Source organism: Diabrotica virgifera, chromosome 3, assembly GCF_917563875.1.
Source record: "Diabrotica virgifera virgifera chromosome 3, PGI_DIABVI_V3a".
In the NCBI taxonomy this organism is placed as follows: Eukaryota; Metazoa; Arthropoda; class Insecta; order Coleoptera; family Chrysomelidae; genus Diabrotica; species Diabrotica virgifera.
This window is the reverse complement of record NC_065445.1, coordinates 243,582,428-243,597,734: the sequence shown is the minus strand read 5'-3', so window position 1 is coordinate 243,597,734 and position 15,307 is coordinate 243,582,428. Positions and strand designations below refer to the sequence as shown.

At 32.3% G+C, this 15,307-nt stretch overlaps 1 protein-coding gene across 1 annotated transcript in view; it reads left to right on the top strand.

The window, feature by feature from the left end:
• LOC114328263 (neural/ectodermal development factor IMP-L2) overlaps positions 1-15,307 on the top strand; it is a 246,455-nt gene that overhangs the window by 129,643 nt on the left and 101,505 nt on the right. The window lies entirely within an intron of this gene.

The window sequence follows — 15,307 nt, the reverse complement described above, 5'->3', positions numbered from 1 at the left end:
ATACCATTAGAATGGCTAGACATCATTGAAGCAGAAGATATCCCTTGTTTGGAGTGGCCGGCTTGCTCACCCGAGCTTAATCCTATAGAGTATTTGTGGGATATACTTATAAGAAAAATAAGAGCTGGCCTGGATAATCCACAAAACACCGCACGGCTAGTACAAGCTGCTCTTAAAGGATGGAGCAACCTACCACAACAAAATGTTGATAATTTTATTAGGAGCGTGCCCAAGCAAACTGAAGCTTGCATAAGGACTAGAGGTGATAACACTGACTACCACAAAATACAAAAAAAAAATAAATAAAAACAATTTAAACATTATTCGTTTTACATTGAACTTTTGTATGCTATTGACTAAAAAAAAAACTACTTTCAATTTGTTTGTTAAATAATTTATTGTTTTCTTTAATTGTTATGTATTTGTTATTAAATTGCTTTAAAATAAATATTGTTTGACTTCGTGTGTTTGTTTTTTTAAATTCGCACGGAATAGTAAGAAATATCAGATGATTCCATATAAGTTTGGGTGTGTGTACCGGGTGTCCCAATAAGAATGGCTCTCGGCCATATCTCAGGAACCGTTTATAGTAGAGCTTTGAAATAAAAAATTTTATAACAAAAGTTGCCTCAGGAAAAGCCTGGAAATTATTTTCATAATTGTGGGACCACCGCTAGAGGGCGTAATTGAATATCAAAAATTAAAAAATCTAAATTTTACAAAATTTTCCTAATGAAGGGGCACTGGAAATCCGATCGTCGTATTCTTCATAAAATTCTACGCATATTTGATTTGACAAGTTTAGGTCTACCTTTGGAAATAAGAGGTGGGGGTGAGTGGGAACCTTGTTATGAAAAACTGGCTGTGAGTCCGGTTCTGATTAATCAAATTTTGCAAACTTGGTCTTGTTGAAGACAGATCTTTTTCGTCAATGTAAAAGTTATGATTTCGAACCAAATTACTGAGTAATATACCAGCTAGAAGGCGTTATTTAATTTTTTTCAGAAATCTAGTGTTCCTTGGAAAATATTAAATACAAACATGCATTTTTAATACCATATTACAAAATTAGGCAAAATTAGCAACAGAATAGCGAAAACCGCATGTTAATAACTTTTTTCTATCTCGAGATATCTTACAAAACGTGTAAATTTAAAAACATAACTGTTACTGTCATCGGTAAACGAAATTCATTAAAAGTAGTGTGCTATGGAAACAACAAAGAAACATTTTCCAGCTGTCAACGTATATTAGGTCTTTTCAACGCTTCTCATTTGTTTCGAGCCTCGTTCATATCTCGTATATTAATATTATACACGGATTATACGGCATATGACAGAGGCTCGAAACAAATGAGAAGCGTTGAAAAGCCCTATTGCAAAGAAATAAAAACAACTATTTAGTGATGACATAATTCAAATTTTTGCTTATCATTTTCGTGCAAACATTTACTCTTTCAAGAGTAGATTGAACAGCAGTCTCAATTTCTTCTCTCGATATGCTTTGAATGGCGTTTAGTATTCTCTGGATAATGTATTCTAGAGTAGTGTATGATGGGCAACAATTTGAATATTTAGGTCGTCACTAAGTAGTTCTTTTTGTTCTGTGTTATATTTAATTTTAATAGTATTGTTTCTCTTTATATTGTTGTTTTAATTAATTATATTTTTATACGTTGACATCTGGAAAATGTTATTTTGTTTTTTTCCACAGCACACTACTTTTCATTAACTTAGTTTACCTGTGATAGTAACAGTTATGTATAAAATTTACACGTTTCTCGAGATATCTTGAGATAGAAAAAAGGTATCGACATGCGGTTTTCGCTATTCTATTGCTAATTTAATCTAATTTTATAAAGTATGATTAAAAATGCATACTTGTATTTAATATTTTCCAAAGAAAACTAGATTTCTGAAAAAAATTAAATAACGCCTTCCAGCTGGCTTATTACTTATTAGGATGGTTCAAAATTATCACGCTCATATTGAAGAAAAAGATCTGTCTTCAACAAGACCTAGTTTTCAAAATTTGATTTAGCAGAACCGGACTTACAGCCATTTTTTCATAACAAGGTTCCCACTCACCCCCACCTCTTATTTGCGAAGGTAGAGTTAAACTTGTTAAATCAAATATGCGCAGAATTTGATGAAGAATACAATAATCGGATTTCCAGTGCCCCTTCATTAGGAAAATTTTGTAAAATTTAGATTTTTTATTTTTGATATTCAATTACGCCCCCTAGCGGTGGACCCACAATTATGAAAATAATTTCCAGGCTTTTCCTGAGGCAACTTTTGTTATAAATTTTTTTATTTCAAAGCACTAGTATAAACGGTTCCTGAGAAATGGCCGAGAGCCATTCTTATTGGGACACCCGGTACATACAGTATGGTGCAAATGAAAGGAATAAATTCGTTATTTCGTAAACCGGCGGCTTTAAGAAAAAATCCCGAAACAGGTCGATTTTTATTTTTTTTTTTAATTACGATATTTTGATATATATGTCATACTAGTTAGTTACGTCATCCATCTGGGCGTGATGACGTAATCGATGATTTTTTTAAATGAGAATAGGGGTCGTGTCCTAGCTCATTTGAAAGGTTATTTAATTCTCTATTCAGCAATATCAACATTTACATAAATAGTTATAGGTACAGGGTGTCCAAACAAAATATTATAAATTAAATTATTTGACAAAAAAAGAAGACTGTATGATGTTTGATGTATGTAATTTATTTAATTCAAAATACATTATACTGCTGTCAGCAATTAGAAAAAAATATTTATATCACAAATAAACATTGCTTTTTGTTTAAATTAAATGTGCAAACTTCCAAGAGGCAGGTGGTTGGCGGGAGCTGGCTTGAACATTGAATTTAATCGAAAAGCAATGTTTATTTGTGAAATAAACATTTTTTTCTGTTTTCGGGCAAGAGTAAAATGCATTTTAAATTAAGAAAAAATAAAGCATTGTTCTTTTTTTTGTCAAATGATTTAATTAAAAAGTTTTTTTTGACACGAATAGAGAATTAAATGACCTTTCAAATGAGTTAGCACACGACCCCTATTCATGTTAAAAAAATCATCGATTACGTCATCACGCCCAGATGGATGACGTCACTAGTATCATATATATGCCAAAATATCGTAATTTAAAAATAAAAATTGACTTGTTTCGGGATTTTTCCTTAAAGTCTCCGGTTTACGAAATAACGAATTTATTCCTTTCATTTGCACCATAATGTATACAATGCAATTGTTGCTTTTAATGAGATGAGGGGAGATAAATATCTAATAATCTAGGTCATTATGCAAGGAAAATGCAGGAAAAAATATCCATAGAAAGGAGACGTAACTCATGACTAGACATGACTGAAAAACCTTAGGGAATGTCTTTAATGTAATAACAATTAATTATTTAGAGATGCGGTCTCAAAAGTAAAAATCGCTCTGATGATTGCCAACCTTCGAAGCTGAGACGGCACCTAGAGAAGAAGTTGCTTTTTATTTTCCGACCTATTTGAGAGGAAGGAGAAGTCAATTATTATCAGTGAAGTTTATCAAACTTCTTTTTCTGAAAAAATCGGAATGCCACCTCTCACATCCACCTCAAAACAGATCCGCCCTGGTCTAGAACGACAAAAACGTCTATTGCGGAATGCTCCAGACGTTTAAATGCATACACGAGAATTAAAAATTCAATCATTTTCTTAACTACTATAATTATGTATACATTGTAATCGCTACAGATCATTACATTGTTGGTTGTGAATTAAATTTCTTGTCCTGCAGCTATATTTTGACCAGTTTAAAATAATAATCGCCATTTTTACGTCATAAAACGCCTTCATATCATTATCTACACGATAGTCCAGTCCATTTAATAAGATTTTTACATAGAAAAGGTAGAATAGCCCAGTGTTGCCAATCGCATTTCTCTAGATTATCCGATGATCGCTCGAAAAATATCCGATTTGTCACAAAAAGGTACACTAGGTCAAAAATTATTCTGTTATTAAAATCAATGTTACCAATTTTATTCTTTTAGTCACCTTAACAACCATCAAATAACAAAATCCGTTGATTGTAATCAATTATCATTATGATAATTAACATAATTTATTGATTAATTACTTATTAATTATCAATTAACGTAACAATTATTAACATAATTGATTAATTAATCAATTAATCTCATAATTGTAATCAATTATGTTTTCAGCAACACAATCAAAGTTGACATTGACAGTAATTAAATATTTGATAATGATCAGTTGATTCCATTTCTGATTAGCGTTCGAACAACCGGCCCTTTAATCTACTGGTTTAATCTACTATTTCACAGTTTAAAAATTTTCGTTTATTGATGAAAATTTCGTATCCTAGCTGATTATTACCTAAAGGCAAGCGTCCACAGACCCGCATCGTACGCATCGGACGCATCGTACGCAACGGATTTTAGTTTGCCTTGTACAGAAACTTATGTAACTGCGTCCACTGATCCGCATCGTACGGATCGCATTATCGATTGTCAAACTAAAATCCGTTGCGTACGATGCGTACGATGCGGGTCTGTGGACGCTTGACTTAATTCATGTATGTAAATACTATTTACTTACTATTATTACATTCTTCGTATTTTGTATTATCGTAAGTGTTAAATTCTAAATAAATAAATAAATCTAAATATTTCATTATTTGGATCGTTATATTAATTTATTATAATTATTTAAGTAAAAAAAACACTTTTAAATATTATTTTATTAAAACGTAATAACTACCTAAAACTAGGTACTGGAAAAATAAATAATAAATAAATCAATACAAAATAAACTACAGCTACATTAATAGCATAGGCGCAAAATTTCTGGTTTTCTGGCTTTTAAAATGCATTATTTTTTTCGAGTCCTGAGAAAGCTAATAGTATTATTTAAAAATTTAATCGCAGAATGAAAGATTACATTATTACCGAGGGCCGAAAGTCCCTGAAGACTTCTATAATTTTTATTCTAATATATTACAGGGGTAAAAGGAAAAGAGAATATTAAGTGTGATTTTTAATTTCAAATATCTCATTCAAAAGAAACATTTTGTTTATTCTAAGGGACTTTCAGCCCTCGGTAATAATGTAATCTTTCATTCTGCGTTCAAATTTTTTTAAAAATATTTATTAGTTTTCTCAGGATTCGAAAAAAATGAATATGTTTAAAGATTATTGGTCCGAAATTTTGCGCCTACGCTCTTTTAACAACTAAAGATTTATTACAACTAAAACAATAGAAATGTATTTGACAGTCTTGTAGTTATTAAGGTATCAAAGTTATTATCCATAATACCCGTGGTGCGTTCAACGTTAATGCACGACTAAATAATTTTTATATGCAAAAAATTTGAAGGATTTTTGAGTTAATTAGTAGATATCTAGATATTACTAGCTTCAAATAAGTAGATTTTTCTACAACCACTATTCCAAATGCATTTTTCTGTACAATTTTATGTTAACAAACCTAATATTTTCTCACAGAATAACTCACAGTAGTGTGCAGAAAAGTGACGTTTCTGTGCCGGAAAGTTCTTTTCTGCATAGTACCATTACATTCCTCAAAAGAATCATAAATATAATTAGATAAGTATAACATGTTTTGATGAAATGGTTTTGTTTAAGATATTAGATTTGATAGAACTTTACAAAAAAGAACTAGATTTAACTACATCTCATGTCCGAGAAATCTGGAAACGATTACTTAAGCACTGCACTACATAAAATGAAAATAAAACTAAATCGTGCGTGAATTAGCTTTCATAAGTTTAAAGACTAATAACTAAAAACTCATAAATAACATCAGACGGCAGACGGTTTTTGAAATTTGAATTGGATTAGTATGCCTTAAGTGGAGTTGTGCATTTAAATTCTAAACAAAAGAATCGGCACATGTCCCTTTTGTCAAAAGATGAAAAGTATCGGATGTCACTAACATTCATCCAGTATAGGATATTTATAAAAATTTGGGTGGAACCAAACAAAATTAATGTGTTGTTGGTGTTGGGAATATATGGATGAGAAAGTTTTAGTCGATGGTAGATACACTGAAAAATATCCGCAAATATCCGATTTATTTAAAGATACGAAGAAGATACGACCACTCTCAAAAAAGTACGCAAATCGGATAATTATCCGCCGATTGGCAACACTGGAATAGCCAGTTCTTTATTAAATCTTGTCCAAGTAGTTTCGCTTCAAAAGCATCTTCAGGAGTATTTCTTTAACAAAAAGGATAGGCTATTCAGCACATCCAGGAAAGTTGTAAACATTCACATACCTATAATAATTGTACAAATAAAGATACCAAACAAAAGGACAAACAGTTTAAAATAAGTAAACTTTATTCAAAAAATTTTGTCCTGGTAAAAGGTATATTAGTTTAAAAAGCCCCTATAGGGCTACAAACATAGAAATAACACGTTTTCGCTCTGTAACAAGAGCATCATCAGTGTTACAAGAACGTGGTGAGCCACCCAAAAATACAAAGGTTGAAACCTTTTAAAAATAGACTAAAAGTCTCATATAAATATAAACATCGTAAAATCCAAAGGATGGGTAAAATTCCTATGTATGTGGCTTTAGGGCAACATCTGACTCCCATACGTGGTAAGTGGGTTCATATGTTGCCTACGTGTGGGAGTCATATGTTGCCCTAAAGCCACATCGATAGGAATTTTATCCATCCTTTGGATTTTACGATGTTTATATTTATATGAGACCTTTAGTCTATTTTTAAAAGGTTTCAACCTTTGTATTTTTGGGTGGCTCACCATGTTCTTGTAACACTGATTGATGCTCTTGTTACAGAGCGAAAACGTGTTATTTCTATGTTTGTAGCCCTATAGGGGCTTTTTAAACTAATATACCGTTTACCAGGACAAAAAATGTTTATTAAATTTTACTTGTAATTAATGGTATACAGCCAGCTACAGGAAATTCTTCCCTGTTGAGTTTAAAATAATTATTCCGGAGGTTATAATATTATGGGCAATAGTCCGTTCTTTAACGGTAAAATATTGCAAAACCTCTAAATTTTAAAGAACCGCTTGGATTGACATGAAATTTGGCATACACATAGCTAACAAGTCAAAGAAAAAAAGTGATATTGTGCTGATATGTGCTTTTGCCCCGGGGGTGCTTTTCACCCCCTCTTGGGGGTGAAAAAGTATTCGTCCAAAGTAAGTCCGGAAATTGATAAACTAACTAATTTTAAGTAACTTTTGTTCTATAGAGTTTTTTCACTAAGCCAATACTTTTCGAGTTATTTGCCAGTGAATATGTTCATTTTTTTAACAAAATAACCACACTTTTAGACGTTTTTTTGCAAATAACTTAAATAGTACGTATTTTGTCGAAAAAACATTCATAACAAAAATATGGCCTGTAAAAAATTTAAAAAATGGTGTATATATCACGTTTCAATACCTAGTAGAAGCAGAGTTATAGCTAATTAAAAATAGGTTCATATTCGTCAAATTTCAATTGGAATACTTTAACGTGAAGTAACCAAAAATGAAGCACATTTCGGGGAAAACTCATTACAACTTATTTAAAGTGTTTAAAAAAAGCTTCATTTTTGTTTTATAAAAAAAATTTCTAGCATCAAAAGTAAACAAGTTACGCTCAAAATAAAGTTAGTCTCTTTTTTTTTGGTAAAAAATCGGGAAAATCACCCCCTAATTAGTATCTCAAATGACCTTATTCGTTACGACTTCACAAGTTTCTTGACCCGTGTATGTATTGTTTATATGATCTATGATACGTGTTTTATCGGTTCAAAGTCCTTATTTTTGAAAGGGCTGTAGTTAAAAGGGGTTGAAAGAGTCACTCATTACGAATGTATGCAAATTTAGAAACACAAAATCTCAATCAATTTTGGTTTAAGAGAAAAACAAAAAAATACATGATATTCAGAAAAGCACTGCTGACTTTTTTTGTTTTTCGAGATTTTTGGTATCTCTAAGAATTTTTAAGTTATTTTGAAATAAAGCATATTTTTCAAAATTAAAATTTTTAAAAATTTTACTTTAAAACCAAATTTTTTCCAACTTTTTTTTCCACTTTGAATCGATGAAACTTACAGATCATATAAACACAACATAAGTAAAATAATTTGTGGAGCGGTAACGATTAATTTAATTTAAGTTGCTAATTAGGGGGTGGTCTTCCCGATTTTTTTTTGCCAAAACAAAAGCGACCAACTTTGTTTTGAGCGTAACTTGCTTAAGTTTAATGCTAGAAACTTTTTATAAAAACTGAAATAAAGCTTTTCTAAAACACTTTAAAAAAGTTAAAATGGGTTTTCTCCAAAAATTGCTTAATTTTTTGGATATTTCACTTCGAAATATTCTATTTGAAATTTGGTGAATATGAATCTATTTTTCATTGTCTATAACTCTGGTTTTACGGGGTTCAGAGACCTAACGCGTACACCATGTTTTTTACTTCTTTACAGGCTATATTTTTACTAAGAACGTTTTTTTCGACAAAATACTTATTTTTTGAGTTATTTGCGAAAAACCGTCTAAAAATGTAGTTATTTTGTTGAAAAATGAACATATTCACTCGCAAATAACTCGAAAAGTGTTGACTTAGCGAAAAAGCTCTATAGAACAAAAGTTACTTAAAATTAGTCAGTTTATCCATTTCCGGACTTATTTTACACTTATATTTTTCACCCCCAAGAGGGGGTGAAAGTCACCCCCAGGGCAAAAGCACACATCGGCACAATATCACTTTTTTTCTTTGACATGTAAGCTATGCGTATGCCAAATTTCATGTCAATCCAAGCGGTTCTTTAAAATTTAAAGCAAAAACCTTGAAAGAACGGACTACAAAGGCACTAGATAGAATGGCTCCTGATCCTTTCTGGAGCGATTCTCTCTCCCGCCATTGCCCATAATGTAGTCTCCATAATAATTATTTTTATCGCCAACTGTCACTAAAGTCATTCATTATTATACTGAAAACGTACAATAAAGTAACACTTTATTGTACTGAAACAAGAATTTTACTTTACCTGCCGCGATTAATCAAATTAACTGAGATTGAATGTAAGTGGTCGATGGCAGTAATCGAATGGCGAGTATTTGAGTGGACTTACAATTTATTTACTTTAATTATTAAAAATATTGTACGCAATTTGCGATATTATCAATTACATTGATGTCAAAAAGTTAAATTCTGTAGTATTTTGTAATTATATTCATATAAAATAAATTAAAACTTTACCGATTTAGTAATTATTCAATATTGATAACTATCGATTAAAAATCGAAAGCGGCCATCTTGCAAGTTATCTGTCATCACTGTCATGAAATCATTATGACGTCTTATATTTAAAAATTCTTAAATTGTAAATTGCAAGTAAGTGTTAAAACCAATATCAAATTATGTTGGCAATTATTATTTTATATCAATAAAACATATCTTAACCGATTGTCACATATACCAGCAAACGAGAAGTAAACTTAACCTTCCCAAGGACATATCTGAGCTTCTTAGAGACAATACAAATATCAACAATATCATACAGTTTTTAACGGAAATAGGAATAAAAGACATTTAATTGTAACACAAATTTTTCAGGTATACTTTGTGTTAGTACATATTTATGTATTTACTTAATATTACAATCTCTTTTTATTTTTAATATGTATTATCCATTGTTGTCGTTTATAACCCCAGTGGTTCGGACGACATTAAATTTAAAAAATATATGTTGGCGATAAAATTTTGTATGCACCTCGTCAGTAAAGACTTCTTATCGAACTCGTCTGTTACTCGCCTCGCTCGCTACGCTCGCTCTTCTCGTAATATCAGACTCGTTCGATAAAGAGTCACTTTACTTACTTGGTACATAAATATCTATAAACTGATTTTCCTCGACATTCTTGTATGTGCTGCCCCTGAGATGCTCTGAGAGTATATTGCGCAAGTTTGCAAGATTTGTGCAAGATTTAATAAAGAACTGTGCTCGATGTTTACCTTTTATTTCTAAAACTCATATATTTGACCATTCAACCATATCTTATTTTAATAATATGTATGATTTGACTCGAGTATTTTTCAACAGCGGGGTTTTATCAAGTTTTGTATTGTGATTGATATTGGACAAGAGCTTTAAGAAATATTGAAAGTACATAATATATACGAACTGACACAAGATGGTATTATCTTGTATCGACCTTCATGAACAATATTTTGGAATTTTGAAGAATATTGTTCCGTATTATCTATTTTTGAAATGTGTATAGTATCCTTTGTAGATCACTTTCGCTACTGGCCAGCAGCCCAACAATACAGTGTCGCCTCTGTAGGCTATTATATTGATATTACTTAGGGAGCGGATTTATATGCGATCAATTTTGATGAAATATGCGCATATATATGCAGTAAAAAATTAAGAAATATGCGCAAGATACGCACAAAAATTCAAAAAATGCGCATTTGGAGAAACCACAAATTTTCTGTTCTATTCTATTCCTGGGGGGTTCTTTTATAGGAGGTGGGCGGCAATCTTATTTATTGTCTTTCAAATAAAATCATTATTTTTTATATAAGCAATTTATTCACATTTTTTACAAAAACTGATACCAATAGTTACCTATTTAAAATAAAACAATATATATATTATCTTCGATTATAATTCACTACAATGTGTTTTTCCAAATTTTTTACGAGGAAAAATTTTCTTTGATCAGATAAAATATTTTTATACCTTAAAAAACTCCTTTTAACATCAACAGAAAAATTGGGGCGTATTTAAAATAACTTGTTAAAGCCGAAAATTCTGCACCAAAATCAATTTCAAAATTTCCTTTAAAAATTTCGCATATTTCCTCCAAAGTTTTAAAGACGGGATCTGATCTAAAGCATGAATATTTCAATTTTCGTTAGAAAATCGTAAACCTATGGTTAAAGGTGTAAATTCTCTTAACAATAGGGGATTTAAAAGAATCACCAGAATTATAGGTACCTACCTACTAAATTGGGATACAAATTGTACTAAATATAATAAAAGTAAATAAAATTCGGATTTCCCGGTAAACCGTCCTTCATCATTTTAACATCCTACAATCAGCATTATAAGTACTTTGTGTAAAGATCGGGTATTTTCTTAAGAAAAAAATGAAAGGGCAGTGAATGAGCCGTCTCTTTTCAGGTAGATCTCGAATTAATAGATACGACAGCCTGTGCAGGGAAACATTTTGTGTCGAATTAAAAAATTTAAAATTTTGTGTCCAAAAAAAAAATTTTTTTTGGACTTAAATGTTTTTAAATAGGCACAAAATATGCATAGTTCTTTAAAAATATGCAAAATTTAGTAAAGTTCTCAAATATGCGAAATATGCATGCAATATGCATTTAGCATAAAATCCGCTCCCTAGATATTACTGTCTCTCATTTTGTAGCCAGTCAGTGGCTGCAAACTCTTATTCGTTTATCTATTAAGTCGAAGTTTACTACGTCGTCGCTTAATCATATTTTTTATCAAATGATTTGGTTGGAACCGTAAAGCACATAGACTGGGGGATATTGTATCCTACGGCTTTCTCCACAATCTGGCCAATTATGAAGGTGGCATCTGTTGTAGAAAGAAATCAGAAAACAGTGCCGCAAAGACAAAGCTGATTGCATCTCTCAAATATGCAGAGAGATAGAGGAACATGGCTGTCGAAATGAACCGAGGGATTTATTCCAGAAGATCAAACTCCTTACCAGAGAATTTAAACCTCAAACGTGGTCTGTAATAGATAAGGAAGGTAATCTAAAGACCGATACTGACGAAATATTGGAAACATGGCGAAACTACTGTGACGAGCTATATAAAAATAACGAGATATCAACAGAAAATCAGTGGCCCTCTGACTACCCTAGAGAACCTACTGTCTTACTCGCTGAAGTCAAAGATGCAATTAAATCACTAAAGAGAAATAAATCCCCAGGCATTGATTCAATACCATGTGAAATACTACAGTTACTAGGTGAGTTACATTTACAACACGAAGAGGAACTTGTCCTCCTGTAACTCTAAGCAATCACCAATTACCATCAGCCAACGAGGTAAAATATCTTGGTATTCATTTGGACAGAAGTCTCACAAGGAGGAAACATATCTGGACCAAGAGAAAGCATCTAGGTCTCCAATTCAGAAATATGTATTGGTTAATGGGTCGTTCATCAAGACTATCTCTGGATAATTAATTGCTGCTCTATAAGGCAATACTTATGCCAATCTGGACATATGAGTTGGAACTATGGGGAACAGCCAGTCACTCCAACCTCGAAATCATCCAACGCTTCCAATCAAAAACGCTCACAACCATCACTAATGCACCTTGGTACATGAACAACAGAATTATTCATCGAGACCTTAAAATGGATATGGTACAAAAAGTCATCACAAGGCGTAGCGCTGCATACATTGCCAAGTTGGAGGATTATGAAAACCAGTTTGCACTTAACCTCCTAGACAATTCTCAAGAATAGCGTAGGTTAAAGAGGTTCAAACCACTGGACTTACCATTTAGAGTAAACTTTTAAACTAATTAGTTAGTAGTTATAAAATGTAATTATTTTCTACACAACTTTACTTCATAAAAATTGTACTTTGATTTTACCAGTGGGTAAAATCCTTCTTGTCCTTAGTCAATGTCATTACTTTTGTTTATTGTTGACACTCAACAGATAGCAAAATACTTTTAAATTAAATAAAAAAAACTAGGTGACAAAGGATTACATATCATCCATTCTATCTGTGTCGCTGTTTGGAATTCAGGAAAATGGCCATCCTGATTGGTGTATCTCAATTTATATCCCGCTACACAAAAAGGAACTACTACCAGATGTGAAAACTACCGCACACTGTCACTAATAACACATGCTAGTAAAATCTTATTACACACATCAAAAACAGATTAAAAACCTATCTACATTACCAAATACCTCAGGAACAAGCGGGTTTGTAAATGGTAAAGGTACAAGGGAACAAATCCTGAACCTGAGACAACTCATTAAAAAGTCTAGAGAATTTCAAGTACCTATGATTATATGCTTCGTTGACTACCAAAAGGCATTTGATTGTGTAAGCTGGATAAATCTGTGGTCAATTTTAATAGAAATGGGCGCACCAATGCACCTTGTGACACTTATTAAAAATCTGTACCAGTCCAACATAGCGACAGTACGACTAGATCATAAGTTCTCAAACCAATTCAAGACCGAGAGAGGTGTTAGACAAGGATGCGTGTTGTCACCTGACTTATTTAACATTTATGGTGAACATGTCATGAGGATGGTTTTAGAAGGATGGGCCGGTGGAGTAACAGTAGCTGGTAGGAAAATCTTAAATTTAAGATTTGCTGATGACACTACACTTATAGCAGCAAATGAGCAAGAAATGTTTGATCTCCTGCGAAGAGTTGAGTACGAAAGCAATGAAGTTGGTCTAAAAATCAATAAAGCTAAGACAAAAATAATGGTGGTCGACAGATTCGACACTATTCAACTGACTAACATGTTACAAGAATACCAGATAATACACCTTTGTCTATCTCGGGTCTATTAGTATAACTAAAGATGGTAACTGTGAAGCAGAAGTTCGGAGACGTATTGGTATGGCAAAAAATGCGATGAGTCGCCTAACTAAAGTTTGGAAACACAGATCTATCTCTCAAAGTATCAAGATGAGACTGGTGAATGCCCTTGTATTCTCAATATTTCTATACGGAGCAGAGACTTGGACTCTTCGCGCATGCGAGCGCCAAAAAATTGATGCCTTTGCGATGTGGTGCTGGAGAAGAATGCTGCGCATACCTTGGACAGCTCATAGGACAAACGTTTCCATTCTAAACCAACTCAAGATTAAAAAAAGGCTGTCCACAATATGTCTTCAACGAATACTGCAAGTCTTTGGTCACGTGGTTCGCAGAGGTGACGACAGTTTGGAGAGATTAATTGTTTCTGGAAACTTTCCGGGGAGAAGATCAAGGGGACGATCACCAACTAGATGGTCCGACCAAATAAATAATTCAGCTGGAAACTCATTCTACGAAGCTCTTAGAGCAGCTGAAGATAGAGACCAATGGAGAAACATTGTTAGGAATATTGGAAGGAATCACGATCCTCAGTAATGGGGAAACGACAAGAGAGAGATCTGTTGCAGGTTTGTTCTTCCAAAACATTTATTGTTCTTCGCTTACAGGGATTATTGTCGTTATAGTTCTTCTAGCTTCTGGGTTGAACCACGTCGATTTTCACTACGCCGAGCTTTCGATATCCTCTCTTGTGTCTTCTTCGGGGCTTTCGCGGTCTCAGTCCCTGGAGCCCCAGATCATTGAACTACACTGTTCACTACTCACTGCACTATTGCTGTTGTTTGAAGGAACGATGTTTTTAGGAGTGCTCCATGGTACAATAAATTTCCCAGGTATGGCACGTACTGTTCCAAAATCGGTCGCTTTCGCACATGCGTGGCAAAGATCCTTCTTCACGCAATATTTGAATGTAGTTTTATAGGAAAGATTTTTTAATTTTAAATTTTTAATATAATTTGGCTAATTTAATTATAGTAATTATAAAGAAATGGTAAAGTTGTGTTATTATAATATTTAATAATAAAAAATATATTGTAGCTAATTTAATTTTGTTGATTTTCGGGTAGTTATTTTAGCGAGGTTTTGAAAATGATATTTTAGAAACTTGTTATTTTGTTAACACAGATATCCATTATAAAGCATTTTTTAATTATTATTTGTTTATTTTTGGCTGAGTTTCAAACTTGTTCTTTTCTGATAAAATTGGTGTATGTGATATATTATACAAAACGAGAAAAATAGATATATATCTAGAAAAACACAAATTATGAACTGAAATTATTGTAACCTGATTACTGAACAAATACACAGAATTAATAGTAAATGTAATTATGTTTTTTTTTTTATTTTATTCATTATAATTTTAATATTTAATATATAAATTCGTGCGACTGGATGACTGCTTGAGCAATAGGCAATTGAGAAAAAGAAGAAGTTTATGTGAAATTTAGAGATTACCTCTGTTTTTATTGGCTGTGGGTTTCATCGGTAGCGCTCTCTCGCGGTTTGAAACTTGTACTTTTCTGATAAAATTGTTCAAATTCAATACACAAAACTGCCACTATACGCTCTGAGATTCGCTGGTGTCGCTTCTAGCGGATTACTAATGCAACTTTCACCAGTAATTTTTAAATTTATTATTTAATTGTTATCGCTTAATATT